The sequence below is a fragment of the Barbus barbus genome (genome assembly GCF_936440315.1).
Source record: "Barbus barbus genome assembly, chromosome: 40".
Classification (NCBI taxonomy): Eukaryota; Metazoa; Chordata; class Actinopteri; order Cypriniformes; family Cyprinidae; genus Barbus; species Barbus barbus.
Window position 1 is genome coordinate 22914230 of NC_136718.1, and position 15998 is coordinate 22930227.

The following is a 15998-nucleotide window of genomic DNA, read 5'->3' on the forward strand; positions in this document are numbered from 1 at the left end:
GTGGTGTGAAAAAGTGTTGCCCCCCTTCCTGATTTTTAATTTTTTTGCTTGTTTGTCACACTTTAATGTTTCAGATCATCAAACAAATTTAAATATTAATCAAAGATAACACAAGTAAACACAACATGCAGTTTTTGAATGAAGTTTTTTATTATGAAGGGAAAACAAAATCCAAACCCACATGGCCCTGTGTGTAAAAGTGCTTGCCCCCTAAACCTAATAACTGGTTGGGCCACCCTTAGCAGCAACAACTGCAATCAAGCATTTGCGATAACTTGCAATGAGTCTGTTACAGCGCTGTGGAGGAATTTTGGCCCACTCATCTTGGCAGAATTGTTGTAATTCAGCCACATTGGAGGGTTTTCGAGCATGAACCGCCTTTTTAAGGTCATGCCACAGCATCTCAATAGGATTCAGGTCAGGACTTTGACTAGGCCACTCCAAAGTCTTCATTTTGTTTTTCTTCAGCCATTCAGAGGTGGATTTGCTGGTGAGTTTTGGATCATTGTCCTGCTGCAGAAACCAAGTTCGCTTCAGCTTGAGGTCACGAACAGATGGCCAGACATTGTCCTTCAGGATTTTTTGGTAGACAGCTGAATTCATGTTTCCATTTATCACAGCAAGTCTTCCAGGTCCTGAAGCAGCAAAACAGCCCCAGACCATCACACGACCACCACCATATTTTACTGTTGGTATGATGTTCTTTTTCTGAAATGCTGTGTTACTTTTACGCCAGATGTAATGGGACACATACCTTCCAAAAAATTCAACTTTTGTCTCGTCGGTCCACAGAGTATTTTCCCAAAAGTCTTGGGGATCATCAAGATGTTTTCTGGCAAAACTGAGATGAGCCTTTATGTTCTTTTTGCTCAGCAGCGGTTTTCGTCTTGAAACTCTGCCATGCAGGCCATATTTGCCCAGTCTCTTTCTTATGGTGGAGTCTTAAACACTGACCTTAACTGAGGCAAGTGAGGCCTGCAGTTCTTTAGATGTTGTTGTGGGGTCTTTTGTGATCTCTTTGATGAGTCGTCGCTGCGCTCTTGGGGTAATTTTGGTCGGCCGGCCACTCCTGGGAAGGTTCACCACTGTTCCATGTTTTTCACACAGGGCCATGTGGATTTGGATTTTGTTTTCCCTTCATAAAAAAAACCTTCATTTAAAAACTGCATGTTGTGTTTACTTGTGTTATCTTTTATTAATATTTAAATTTGTTTGATGATCTGAAACATTAAAGTGTGACAAACATGCAAAAAAAAATAAAAAATCAGGAAGGGGGCCAACACTTTTTCACACCACTGTATATGTAAATTAAAAATACAAATAATTAATATAAATATGAAAAAGTTAATTTATTTTAATTCTGAATGGCACACAACTCTGCCATAAAAGCACTACAGAAGCAGTATTATTAATAATAGCATAACTAAAAATAAAATGACTAAAAAAAGTTATACAATACATAAATAAATACAATATGAATACAGGTACATTAATTTGGTTAGATATCAGTTCATTTTAAATTTGATCTCCTGTCATGCATTCTGTCAATTCAAATTCAGGAATTCGGTTGGAATTTTAAAGTCATTGTCATTTCAATTCCGAATGGTGCACAGCGCTGCTCCCAGATGCTTTACACCCTCCATGGCCAGTGTCCAAACTAATTAAATCAATTACCATGATTAAGCTGTAATGGGTTCACAAGTCACTAATTAATGTCTGTGGCCCTCTGTGTTCAGGCACCAATCAGAGGCCAAGATGGGAGCCTTTGGGTTGCTAAAATCAGGAAGCGTGTGCGTCAGTGCATGCTTATTAAGCACCTGCACTGTCAGTCGCCACGAGATAATGATTACGCTTGGCCTTTTGTTTCCGAGCTGTCAAATTAAGCACGCGCCAACCACTGGGCTGCCGAGGAGCGTCCGCTGCATTTATCTTCTACTCATGCCATCCTTTATCTTAAGAAGGGTTGAGTGTCAAAGAAGGAGTGACATGAGAATAAGTAGATGAGAGGAAGGGGAAAGGCAGGGGTCAAGAAATTCGTCAGTGACGGGAAGAAGAGGTCAGGTAGAGGAATGGACATCTTTGGAAAATGGCAACTGGTGGTGTTTAAGTTGTCAGGCAAACACTAGTTTCCAGTTTCCAATTAAAGATCATACATGTACAGTGAACCAGAATTTAAAATTCTCATAATTTACTTAACCTGCACTAGATTTGATGGCAAAATAAAAGATATTCCGAAAAAAATTGAAAACATTAAAATGAAAACATATTGTCCGCACTATATTAGCAGCAAAAAAAATAAAATTACAAATAATAATAATAATTCAGAATTGAAGAATTAGCTCCCGTTTAAATGATGAGTGTGACTTTTATTTATTTATTATATTGAAATGGCTAAGAGGAAACTGAGTTGGAATGACAAGAAAGGGAGCTTACTGAATTGCAGTTGTCACAATAGGGTGAGTTTAAAGGGAAAGAGAAGAACATACACAGTCATTAGTGTATTTAGTATTTTCTACACTTGATGAGGAGGATCAACTAATCCATTGCCACCCAAAAATGTTTATGACAAAGCTGAAGTCAAATGCTCAAATTATGATTGCATTAAATTATTTAAATTAATTTCTTATTCCTTCTTAAAGAGGCTGTTTGATTTAGTTTACCCATAAATGTTAATTAATGCATTAACTATTAAACATGTACTAACATGTAGTTAAGGCTGCCGTTATTCATGCAAGAAGCCATATGACTCCAGGCATAGTTAAGGATAGTTCATAATTAGTTAACTCCTTTAATAATCATTAGTATGTGATGAATTAAGTATTAATGTAGGCATTAGTACATGATTATTCATATACCCTTATTGTAAAGTGTTACCAAAAAATGTGAAATTCTATTACTTTTCATTTTAATTCTCCTGGATCCTCTTGCTACTTTAATCCAAATTAATTTCAGGAACATCTGTTGCTATACCTCAATTAAAATTCTGGAATTCAAATTATTCTCAATTCAATTCCAAATGGCACACAGCACCCATGGACAGTTAAATTCATTAAACTGCCTTAAAAACAACGCAGAAATAGTCCATATGTTGTATGCCAGGTCTTTAGAAGCCATCAAATCTAGTGCAATGCTTCTTGATGTGCTACATTTGGAAATGTGCATGCGTGATTTTGGGGTAATGATAACTGGGGATATATAGTGTGTTGCTAGACGGTCTTGTTTTACGTTCATGTTGCTTCTGTCACCTGGACGCAGTATTTCGTTGTTCACATTGTTTTTCCAATGCATTCTTCAAGATTTCTCATCCACAGAAGAAAGAAAGTCAGTGGGTTTGGAAGAACAAGAGGATGAGTAAACATTGACACAGTTTTCATTTTGGTGAACTATTCCTTTTAAGGAACTACCGTACGGATGGACGAGGAACCTTTGAACTGCAGCATTGGTAACGGTGAGTTTCAAGCGTATATTTCTCTCTGACGCAGCGAGATCACAGCTTTGCTCCAGGGCTTTTTCTCCAGATTGCCTCTGAGTCACAGAACTGTGATTCTGGCAGTAACATGCTGAGCACACTTTCCAACCTAACAGCACTAACCTCCATCATGTAGAAAACCGAGCGCTGGGGATCTGAACCCTCTGCTTTCAAAGAACACGTCTACCCAAAATGAACATTTTGTCATTTACTCACCCTCACATCTTTCCAAACCTGTACTTTTCTTTCATCCGTAAACCGTATATATTAAGTAATGCATTCATTTTATTAATTAGCTATAGAAAAACAATACATTTATGTCACATTGTTAATTTCATACAGTTGATTGGTAATGAACTTGATGCAGCCAACAACTGTAGCAATGTAGCCTCTAGAATTCAGTTATATGCGCCTAAAATTCAGGATATTGGGGCAAAAATGCCCCGTTTCTGTCACATATTTATATCATATGATATAGTTAAGCAATATCACACGAGCAATGAGTATCACACAAGTGCTGTTTTTGTCCCAAAGTGCAAATGTGATATTGATTTTCAATAAATAAGAACAGTTCAATAAATAAGACGTTAATATTGTGTTATATTTTAGACACAATTTTGTCTGTTTTAGCTCAATTAAAATATTAACTGCAAAGCCACAGCAGAACTGTTGTGCATCTATGTGCAACACACAGTGATGGTTCGTTTCTGAATGAATCCACGTTTTGAACGAATCGTGTGAACCAATGATTCAACGGCCTATTCATAAAGGGAGCCATTTACTTCATTCCTGAATGATTCAGCCATTTGAACGAATCAAATGAATGAATAACTTAACTTAACTTAATAACTTAATACTGGCAGTTTTAGTTTCTTATTTAGAGCATCATTTCATTAAAAATAATTGCAATCAATCAAATACATAATTAAATAAATAAATAACACTAAATGGATAGTTTACCCCAAGAAAATACCCAAATATCTCAACCTACCTGACTTTCTTTATTTTGCATATCTTTTGAAGAATGTTTGTAAACAAATTGTTTTGGTTACCACTGACTTTTGGTTACTGAGACATTTCTTAAATCATCTTCTTTAATGTTGCATAGCACAAAGAAAGTCATACAGGTTTGAGGGCAAGTAAATGATGACAAAATTTCATTTTTGGGTGAACTATCCTTTAATACCAATTTAAAATGCATTAAATCTCACAACATTATTTATGCAATTGTAAGTGCAGTGTAAATGCATTCATGCCACCTCTGAGCTGCAATAAACAGTCTAAATATATCTAAATACCAGTTCAGATGCAGCTTCTGAAAAAAAAAACATGGCCTTTGTAACCTAACAGTTTATATCTAACAGTTTCTAGCTACTTTTTGCAATGTCTATTTGATGCTTTTATCATTTAACACAATAATGACTTTAATTTTTTTTTTTTTTGGAGTTTGGGGGGGGGGGGGGGGGGTCTCTCAGGAAACTTTGATTAATTTGTGATTAATTAGATTAATTCAACACCACATTGTGTAATTAATTTGATTAAAAAATGTATCGTTTGACAGCCTAAATATAGATAGCAGAATGTCCAAGCTGCTCTTTTCCAAACACAATTTTTAAGAACAAGTGCCATTTGAACAAAACTAGCTGTTCTCCAGTTTTCTGTTTGATGACTGTTTGAGCTACTTGAGCAGAATAAGAGAGTGGTCTGGTAATGTGATATTTAGTATGCGGAGCACAGGAAGATTACAGCCATCGCTTATTTACATTGCTAGATTTGGTGACTGTTGAAATGCAAGAATAATCATACTGTGACAGCCAGAGAAAATTACTTAATGGGAAAACACACTCAGGACAGTCGTGAAAAATTGAATGGCAACAGCCTCCATGCTGCTTCTGATTTATCATAAAACCCAGCTGGATCTGATATCATAGGGCAAAATCTGACAAGTTTCATATTTTGATGAGCTAGAAAGAACACAGCTGTGAACTGTTTAGGCCAAATATACAAATTTTAGTTTGCTGTCAATTTGTGCATTGTTCTCCAAATTAATGCATTGTTTAGCATCAATTGTTACATACCTTACATACCATACAATTTGTGTTTTAGTTTAATTTACCTGGAGGAGGGGGAAATCACTTTTAAGACATTTAAGATAAACGTATAAATACATAGATTTATATCAAATTCATCAAATGGCTAAAAAACATCAAATATATTTTTTAGTTATATCACCCAGACCCTACTGAATGGCTGGTAAAGTATTCTGATGTCAATGTTGTGCATAATTTCCATTATGTTCCTCGCATCATTATGCTAACTATTTTTGTGCACTTTAAATCCACAGCGCTCATGATTAAGCAGGGAGACTCATGTTTTGGGTGATGATACACCATCCTCCACTGCTGCCTGGTGAGAGCACTTGGCAAACGCGCCCCACCCCATCCCACGCATCTCATGCTCTCTTCTGGTGCCGCCCACCCATCGTCTATGGGGTCCGGTCTGCATCCTGCAGCTCTACGTCTCTAAGACTTCTGCTCCCTCTTCCCCTCAGATTGATGCACCCAACACTGCACATTTTGCATCTCTCCTTTGTCTGACACACCCTGTCATAAAACCAGTTTACCAAATAAGCCACGTTTATTTCTGTTATAATTAGACTTATTGTCAATTGATTTGGTTCAAAATAAGTCAGACTAACTGAAATAAGCCTGGCTTGTTTGGTAAACTTGTTTTATGAAACAGGTCTTGGAGTCTCCACTAATGAGCTGATGATCTGAATCAGGTGTGTTTGATTAAGGAGACAAGGAAAACATGCAGTGCTGGGGGGCCTCCAGGAACGTGACACACAGTACTGGAGGATTCGAACCTACAACCTTCCAGTTATTAGTTTACAACTTCAAGGTAAACATGAGCTATTTGCAAGCCAACTTCACTTACGTAATGGTTAAACATTTTCAAAAAACAAACAAAAAATAAAAGTTCCAAAAATGTCTGAATTAATGTTGGGAAATGTCAGGAAAATAATAAAAATAATATACTTTATTAACAACATAATTTTATTTTTCATAGTAATATTTATACTATATATATATATATATATAAATATATATATATATATATATGAACAATACTTCAAATAATACTATTAAAATTCATATGCATTATTCATATACTCCTTTATTTTTCGGAGCAATATTTTTATTAGTATATTTTTCATTATAGGCCTACTAAAAATATAAATCAATATGAAACATTTGCAACCAGTTATGTAAAGGTGTGTAATTTTGAGTAAAACTAAAATGTCCCTGTTGATGAAAAATAATCACTTTGGATGAAAAAGTGTTTGCCAAATTTATTAATGTAATTTCTTATTTCCTATTTTTTCCATAGTAATATTTACCACCATTCGTTTTGTTAATTATAGGCAAGAGTTTTGCTTAAAAGACTGTTTACAGTAATAAATACCTATTTGCACTGCCAAAAATCATCTTTTAATTAGTATTTATGCGTTGTTTACAATATATAAAATGCTTAGAAAAGTTTCATTTGAGAAACAACACTACATAAGATATTAAGACTTGTTTTCATAAATTGTGTCTTGAATAGAAATGCCTTTTTTCCCCGCTGCGCTAGCAGATGTTTGCACTTACTCTTAAAAGAAGTCTGACAGTGCAGTAGACAAAATACACTTGTATTAAAGATGCATAAAGAAAACAAGTCTTAATATCTCAAGTAAATATATATTTTAACTAGAAAACCAGGCTTTTTTGGTTATTTTTTGCTGTTTGGCTACTGGTTACGATCAATACATTTTGATAAAAGATTACTTTTATTTCAAATAATCGAGTCAATTTTGCCTTCATAACCTTTAAACACAAAGTGACATCCTCAAAGATTATGGCTCATTATTTTTGTTCACTAAATGACTCACACCACTGATTTTTGAGTTTGTGAGTTATTCTTAAATATTCGCCTTCTGGAATGATCTTCCTTTACCAAAGACACACAGTATGAAGGAGCAAAACCACATTGACTGTATCTCCACTAGCAGAATGGCAGGGAATAATGCTGCTCTCGCCTCATCTGTATCTCTGACACTTGTAGCTCGCAGCAGAGAATATTCCCTGCTACAGATCAGCAGGGATGCGGTAAGAACATCTCTTACACCGACACTATGTACACACAACACATGTTTAAACATCGGGATGTACAGGTCCAACAGCGCCTGCAGCTACGCTCATACCGTTAGACATCTGCTTACATCAACTCAAACGCGAATCGGAGAGAGAGAAAGATTTTTTTTTTTAGACATTAGTGGGTGGATTTAATAAATCGCTGAATATATTGAAACAAGTAACATCTTCAGGGCCATAATTGCTTTATCTTCCTCTCATGTGTCCACTGTACATAAAACAGTCTCTGGGCTCCGTAGCGGTTTAGCAAACCTCTCCATCTTCTCACTGTACTTAACCTTTGCCACAGCACTGCTTCTATTCCTGGCGGGTTTTCAGCACATCACCGTCAGAGAAAGGCTGATGCACGGCAGTCAAAATCTCTGAGTTTGTGTTTGCATTTATATCCCAGCAGTGGGGTCATCCTGATCTCCATTTCTGCAATAAATCCTATGTTTATTAATGCATTGTTGCAGGCATACATTGACAATATGGTCACAATGCAAACCTCCTCGTCACGGATTATCATCACACTACCGGGTGAATCTCACGAAGCATGCAGCAACATTAAGTGAATTAAGTAATTATGTTTGTTTTTTGACAATAATAGATGACATTAAAGCACACAATGCCAAGTTCCACTAATGTAATGCAAAATAAAAAGATAAATCAAAAATATATATAAATACATTTATAAATAATTTATAAGAATAAAAAAAAATTACTGTAATTCAAACAATATTTTAAATGTTGTAAAAAATGTTTATATGGTGGAAGCATTGGTTGCACTGAATATAATTTTAATGAGAATGCAATGAGAATCATCACTGAGATTAATAATGGGAAATGCCAAAAATGTCAAGATGCATTGTTTAAAAAATAATGATATTAAAAAAGTGTTTATAAATGTGCTTAAATGTCATGAAAAAAAACACAAAAATTGATGTTTACATTTAGTCCACAAAACAAAAAAATTGCTGAAATTATTAAAATAACAAATAAAAAATATGGTTTTTAATACTATGTGTGGTAACCTGAATGATCCACGGCTGTTTTTTGTTTTGTGATGGTTGTTCATGAGCCCCTTGTTTGTTCTGAACAGTTCAACTGAGCACGGTTCTTCAGAAAAATCCTCCAGGTCCTGCAGATTCTTCAGTTTTCCAGCATCTTTTGCATATTTTAACCCTTTCCAGCAGTAACTGTATGATTTTGAGATCCATCTTTCACACCGAGGACAACTGAGGGACTCAAACACAACTATTACAAAAGGCTCAAACATTCCCTGATGCTCCAGAAGGAAACACGATGCATTAAGAGCCGGGGGGTGAAAACTTTTGAACAGGATGAAGATCTCCAACTTTTTCTTATTTTGTAGAAATATAATTTTTAGTACTGCCCTTCAGAAGCAACAGAAGATACTTGCATGTTTCCCGGAAGACAAATTAAGTACAATTTACCTTGATCTTCAAATTCAAAAAGTTTTCACCCCCCGGCTCTTAATGTGTTTCCTTCTGGAGCATCATTGAATGTTTGAACCTTTTGTAATAGTTGTGTTTGAGTCCCTCAGTGTCGCGGATCATGCAGGTAACCACACACAGAATTAAGAACCATGGGTTCCCAAACTTTTGAATAGGGTTATTTTAAGGGTCTATTTTTTTTTTTTTTTTGTCTTGTGGACTAAATATAAACATCTTTTATGTAAAATATCTTACTCAGGACAGTACTAAATAAAAAATAACATGCATTTTGTATGATCTCTCTTATTTTGTTAAAATTACTCACATTAACAGTTAACAGGTAATTAACAGTTTCTTTTGTAATGTAACTATTTTTGAGGAAATTAAAATATTATCTTTTATCACATATTTGAAAACAATAAATGTCATGAAAATAATGCAAAAAAACAAACAAACAAAAAAAACGTATAGGTCAATAGAATATATATTTTTTTAATATATAAAAATAGAATTTTATAAATATTACTTATTTTATAATTTTATAATAATATTTTTAATAATAATATTTGAAGACATTAATCCGAAACCCTGACGCAAAATAATCATCCTTGAAAGTCTAGCAAATGAAAATGCAAATATTGATGCTCTGAGGCCAGTATGCTAATTAAAAATCAAAACTTAGAGCAAGAACCTGTGTCATTTAATCACTTTCTATTTCTCTTGTTCTTTCCAATATTCTAATTATTTCATGTTCAGCTGGATCACAGGACCACACAAATGTCAACATAAATTACGTGATGATTACATAAGGATTTGTTCAGCAGTTGTGTGCATTACCGCATATTTTCAAGCAGTTATTATCAATCTCCTGTGTGCCACCAACAGGCCGAACTCAGTGAGTAATCTCCATCATGCCCAAGCACTTCCAGGAACAGAAACACGGGTGTCAGTCTGAACAATGTCACTGCCGCAGAGCGAGCGCTTCCATTAGCGCGCCTCAGGGGGACTACAGCTGGAGAACATATATTCAAGAGCTACGAGAAGAGAGAAAGCTGCTGTAGAGCAGAACATGTGTTTGAAGGAGGACGGAAAACAAGGAGAGCAACATCCAGCATTATTGGATAGAGAGGAAAGCACTTCATCTGATGAGAAAGATTGAAACGCACAGGCTCTTAACTTCAAATGAGAGGATTGGAGACGAGAGCTGAAGGTGATGAATTCAAGGTCGCCCGGTGTCACTTCACTTATTCCTTCAGATACTGTCAATGATAAACTCCTGTCCTGCAGAGTGGGCTTCAAAACACTTTAACTCCACCATCATTCAGAGCCTGTTCCCTGGGAATAAAGCAACTCGGAGTGGATGAGGATGCCAAAGCTCTGCAAGATGTTGATGGAGAACAGATTCCTGGACAACTCTCAGCTGCATTACAAAAATAATCCAGAAATGATTCTGTCATTATTTACAAAGTCCATGTTTTTTTTTTCATTCATGCAGCTCTTTTCCATGCAAAAACAGCTACCATTAATGGAATAGTTCACCCAAAAATGAAAATTTGCTGAAAGTGTACTCACCCTCAGGTCATCCAAGATGTTGACGAGTTTGTTTCTTCATCAGATTTGGAGACGTTTAGCATTACATCACTTGCTCAGCAATGGATCCTCTGCAGTGAATGGGTGCCGTCGGAATGAGAGTCCAAACAGCTGATAAAAACAACAGTAATCCACACCACTCCAGTCAATGAATTTGCATCTTGTGAAGTGAAAAGCTGCATGTTTGTAAGAAATAAGTCCATAATTAAGATGTTTTTAACTTCAAACTGTTGCTTCTGGCTAAAATATGAGTCCTCTATCCATAATATTACTTATTATCCAGAGAAAAATTCATCTCATCTGAATCAGGAGAGAAATATGCTCAATATCAAGCACTGTTTACAAGTAAAAGTAGTTCTAAACACATTTGTGGATTTTGATGTGAGAGACAATAGGAGATGGACTTTTTCACTGGTGGAAGCGTTATTATGGATTATAGACTCATATTTTGACCAGAAGCGATGGTTTGAAGTTAAAAACACCTTAATGATGGTTTTGTTTCTTACAAACATGCAGCTTTTTACTTCACAAGATGCTAATTGATGGACTGGAGTGGTGTGGATTACTTGTGGATTATTGTGATGTTTTTATCAGCTGTTTGGATTCTCATTCTGACGGCACCCATTCACTGAAGAGGATCCATTAATGAGCAAGTGATGTAATGAGACATTTCTCCAAATCTGATGAAGAAACAAATGAATCTAGGCTACATCTCAGATGGTCAGAGGATGAGTACATACTCTGCATACACCAAAAGTAAGGCAGCTAAAGCCTGAGCTTATTAACTGCTACTCACTTCAATTATATTGCGGTTAGCAAATCTGCAGACTCACCATCGTTCCCTAATTAAACACAGTCACTATAATAGTATATGAGAAGACCCTTTGCAAACAGGAAATGACCATTTATAATTGCTATATCCTGACCACAGCGCACAAGGGTATGAAAAGACATTAACAGTGCTCATTAAAACCAGCCCTTTTACAATACACACCAAGCTGATGAAGCCTTTTGTCATTCTGAATCAGTGGAGCTCTCAGGGACGTGTCCTTTGAACCTGAAATTGCAGTGAGAGGAAATAAAACTGGTCCTTGTGCTGATCCCAGCCATACTTCAGGAACTAGACTATGGTTTTCAAGTCACAAGTGACCAAATTTTCTTTATTAATACACTTTCCTGGTCATATTGTGAGCGTTTAATCCATCATTCATGAAAACTTTATGGTTGACGTCACCAATCTCTATTTTAACCCCTCCTAGACCACTTCACATTAACAAGTAGTTTAAAATGAAGTCACATCCCAGATTTGTTTTCTCATTGAATATGCTCTCACTTGAAATGTCACATTAATAAAATGCTAAAATGGGCTGTGAATGCCATTTTAGGACTTTTATGTAAGATTTTCCAAACATTTTATTTTTGTTCCCCCTTTCCATTATGATATAAGTCAAGGTTTTTAATTTGGTTACCATTCAAAAGTTTGGGACACCATGATTTTTTTTCTGTTTATTGAAAGGAATTAATACTCTTATTCAGCAAGCACACATTAAATCGATGTAACAAAAAGGTAATAAATGTTTCTTGAGCAGCAAATCAGCATATTAGACTGATTTCTGAAGGCTCATGTGACACTAAAGACTGGAGTAATGATGCTGAAAATACAGCTTTGATCACAGAAATAAATTACATTTTAAAATATATTCAAATAGAAAATAGGTATTTTAAATTGTAATAATATTTCAAAATATTACTGCTTTTATTTTTGATCAAATAAATGCAGCCTTGCTGAGCAAAAGAGATTCTTTCATAAATATAAAAATAAAAAAAATCAACCCCACATAAGGAAAAACATTTTTGATACTTTGAAAATCATTGTTTAATCCTAAGAAACTGAATGAAAATTATTGCCTTTCTATACTCTACAATCTAGAAATATTATATGGCATTTGCAAAATTATTTTCCAAATAACACAGATAGACGATCTAGTTCCTGCAGCTCAAACACAGTGCTATAGCAACACTAAGGTCATGGGTTTGATTCCCAGCGAATACATGAATGCTAAAAAAAAAGCATCTGCTACATGCATAAATGCAAATGTAGTTCCTTGGTCCTAGTCAGGAAAAGCAGCTGTTCCTTGTAGTCGACAAACCTATAAATCAATCCGAACTCCTACAGAATTATGCAAAACGTTTGTTTGTAGAGATCTAATCTCTTCTCAATAAGCTCAGAGTCCATTTCTCACCGTGTGAATAACTGGATAGAGGAAGTTTCCAGAGACTTGCCGTGAATCATTGTCCTGGTTAAATGGATAGACTCATTTTCATGTCAGTTGTTTTCTGATTTGAAATTCATAATATGCAAATGTGAGGCATTCTTAACCTCGAGCTACCCGTCCGATACTCTACACCATGATGATGATGATTCACGGAGAGGACACGTTCACACCTTGGGAAAATGATGACCATTCATACCCACTCATGGCCGTAGATGCCACTCCACCACCAAGAAACTCTTTCACATTCAGAGAAGTGTACTTCATTATGACTAAGTGTCACCAACTCTTCCCAAACCACCCACAGTGAGATTTCTAACCCTGAATGTGTTGATTCGTGCTAACAGATCTACAGTCCAGTCCAGAAGTCTGAGGCCGCTTGCAAAAACGCTGCTGTTTTGCATTTTTACTGATTTGTTCTCCAACATGATTTAAGCATCTTGAGCTTCAGTGGAAGCAAGAACGTCTGACCTTTGCAAAAATGTATCTGACCTTTAACCTGGACTCTTTTTATATCAGAACCTTTTTTTGTTTTAAAGATAACCCACTTTTTCAGTGTGCTCCAGTGTTATTTTAATATCATGAAGATACTATTATAGCTTTTATTAATATTTTGAATTAGTTTTCATTTTCATTTTAGATAAAGTTTTAGTAATTTTGTTATTTTTATGTCTATTTAGTTCATTTTTATTTCAGTTTTACTTTTAGTTATTTAAGTACATCAAGTTAAACTAAATGAAAATGAGAAGTGTTGCCTTGGAAACTAGTGAAATAAAGTAAATTGTTTTATATATATTTAATGTATATTTTAGAAATTTTGTTGTATGTTTTTGATATAAGTATTATTATGTATATTTAAATGATTTTATTTCCATTTTACTTTCAATTATATTACAACAATGCTGTTAAGGAAACTAGCTGAAATAAAATAAGTTTTGATTTGATTTCAGTTAAAGTTTATTTTATTTCAAATAGTAAACTTTTTTTATGGTTTTAGTTGGTTAATTTTAATAACCCTGATGTGGTCTCAGACCTCTGGCCCCTTGTACATGCATTCATGCCATTTCATATGAAAAATTAAAATGATCAAAAGCCCAAATATAATAGTATATTAGAATTATTTCAGGATCACGTGACACTGAAGACTGGAGTAATGATGCTGAAAATACAGCTTTGATCACAGGAATTATTCAAATAGAAAATAGTTATTTTAAACTCTAATAATATTTCACAATATTACTGTTTTTACTGTATTTTGAATCAAATAAATGCAGCTTTGGTGAGCAAAAGAGAATGTTGGCCTCTTATACATGTCTTCACATCATGACATGTCATATGAAATATTAAAATGATCAATAAAAGCCCAAAGAGATCCTGATATTGACTGAATGTATTGCCAAAGCCAGAACAGAATATACTGAATCTGGTCATAAAGATGCAAGAAATTTATAGGATCAAAACAGGTTTTTATGTTTAACAGAAAAAATAACTCAAAAAAAGACTTCACATTTTGTTGGTGTAATTTCAGTATTAGCAGTCGCAGTTGTTCAAACACACAGAGTTTGAACATTAGAGATGCATTTGTGAATGCTGGATAAATAGTGCTGTTAAATTCAATCAAATTGACTCATCCTGACTGCCGTCATTTGGTAATGGCATCCTATTTTGACTGTCACACTGCATGCTCATCAAACACTGGACAAGCGTGCATCTATAAATGCACAATAAAATGGCATTTGGCACTGAAATTGAACAGCGCTCATGAAGATTTGTCAGCTCTTAGGACAAAACAAGCACAAGAATGAACATGAGTCACAGTAATTAGATACAAACTGTTGCAAATACTCTAGCATTAGTTATGTTTATGTAAAATGCATGTAAAATGAACAAATTGTTCTACTGCTGATGGTACTGTTTATCTAAAATATAAACTTAAAAATATATTAAAGCATTATAGAATTAAATAGGTATTGTGAATATATTTGAAGAGTTGAATATATAGAATATTTAGGGATGTCAATTTAACATTGAATTATTTAATGCAATTAATTATTTAATATATATATACATGAAGTACCTTTATGTTTTTCCATTGAAGGGACATTTCTGTCCGTTTTAGCATTCTAGGTACCGAATTTCAAGGTTACTACAGGAAACATGCTGCAAACCACACAAAAGAAGATATTTTAAAGAACAACATTGAGCCCCATTGACCTTCATTTAATGGACAAAAACACCTGCACATTTTTCAAAATATCTTCTTTTGTATTCAGAAGAAGAAAGTTATTTGGAAGGACATAATCAATATTTATTTTTGGGTAAACTATCTCTTTTAGCCACATTTTAAAAAGCTGAATTGTTCACGTCTTCACATGGCTTCTTAAAAACAGCAAGATGTGACGCAACGGCCGAAAGCATCAGTTTTCATGTTTACACAGACCAGCGTTTAAGACATCAGAGCACATGGAAGCCAAGGACATGAACAAATTCAACTGAATGGATTTCTGTGGCCAGCAAGTACACAAAATCATACAAAACATACAAGATGCTCATTTCCAAAGCAACTTTTATCTACTCTATTCAATGCTTTACTCGTTTGCCACCGTAACATGCCTTGAAGTGATAGTAAATTAACACTGCATTCATTTTCTCACCCTCATGCCGTTCCAAACCTTTCATTTTTTCTGCAAACCACAACAGATATTTTGAAGAACATTGGGAACCAAATAACATTGGACCCCATCGACTTTCGATAATGTTAAAATATCATCTTTGTGTTCCGCAGGAGAATAAAGTGTTGTAAATAATGACAAATGTTCCCTACAACTCTTCGTTTAAGGGCTTTTCTGAGCAGATATTCCTATATGCAATTAACTGTGAGTAATCTGAATAATATATCTGCATATCATGCATAATAATTCAAATAAAATCTATAATAAGCCAAAATAATATTGTACAATATATAACAGAAATATGCAGCAGGAAAAACAAAATACAAATATGCACCAAGGTGGATGAAATTCAAGCGATATGAATT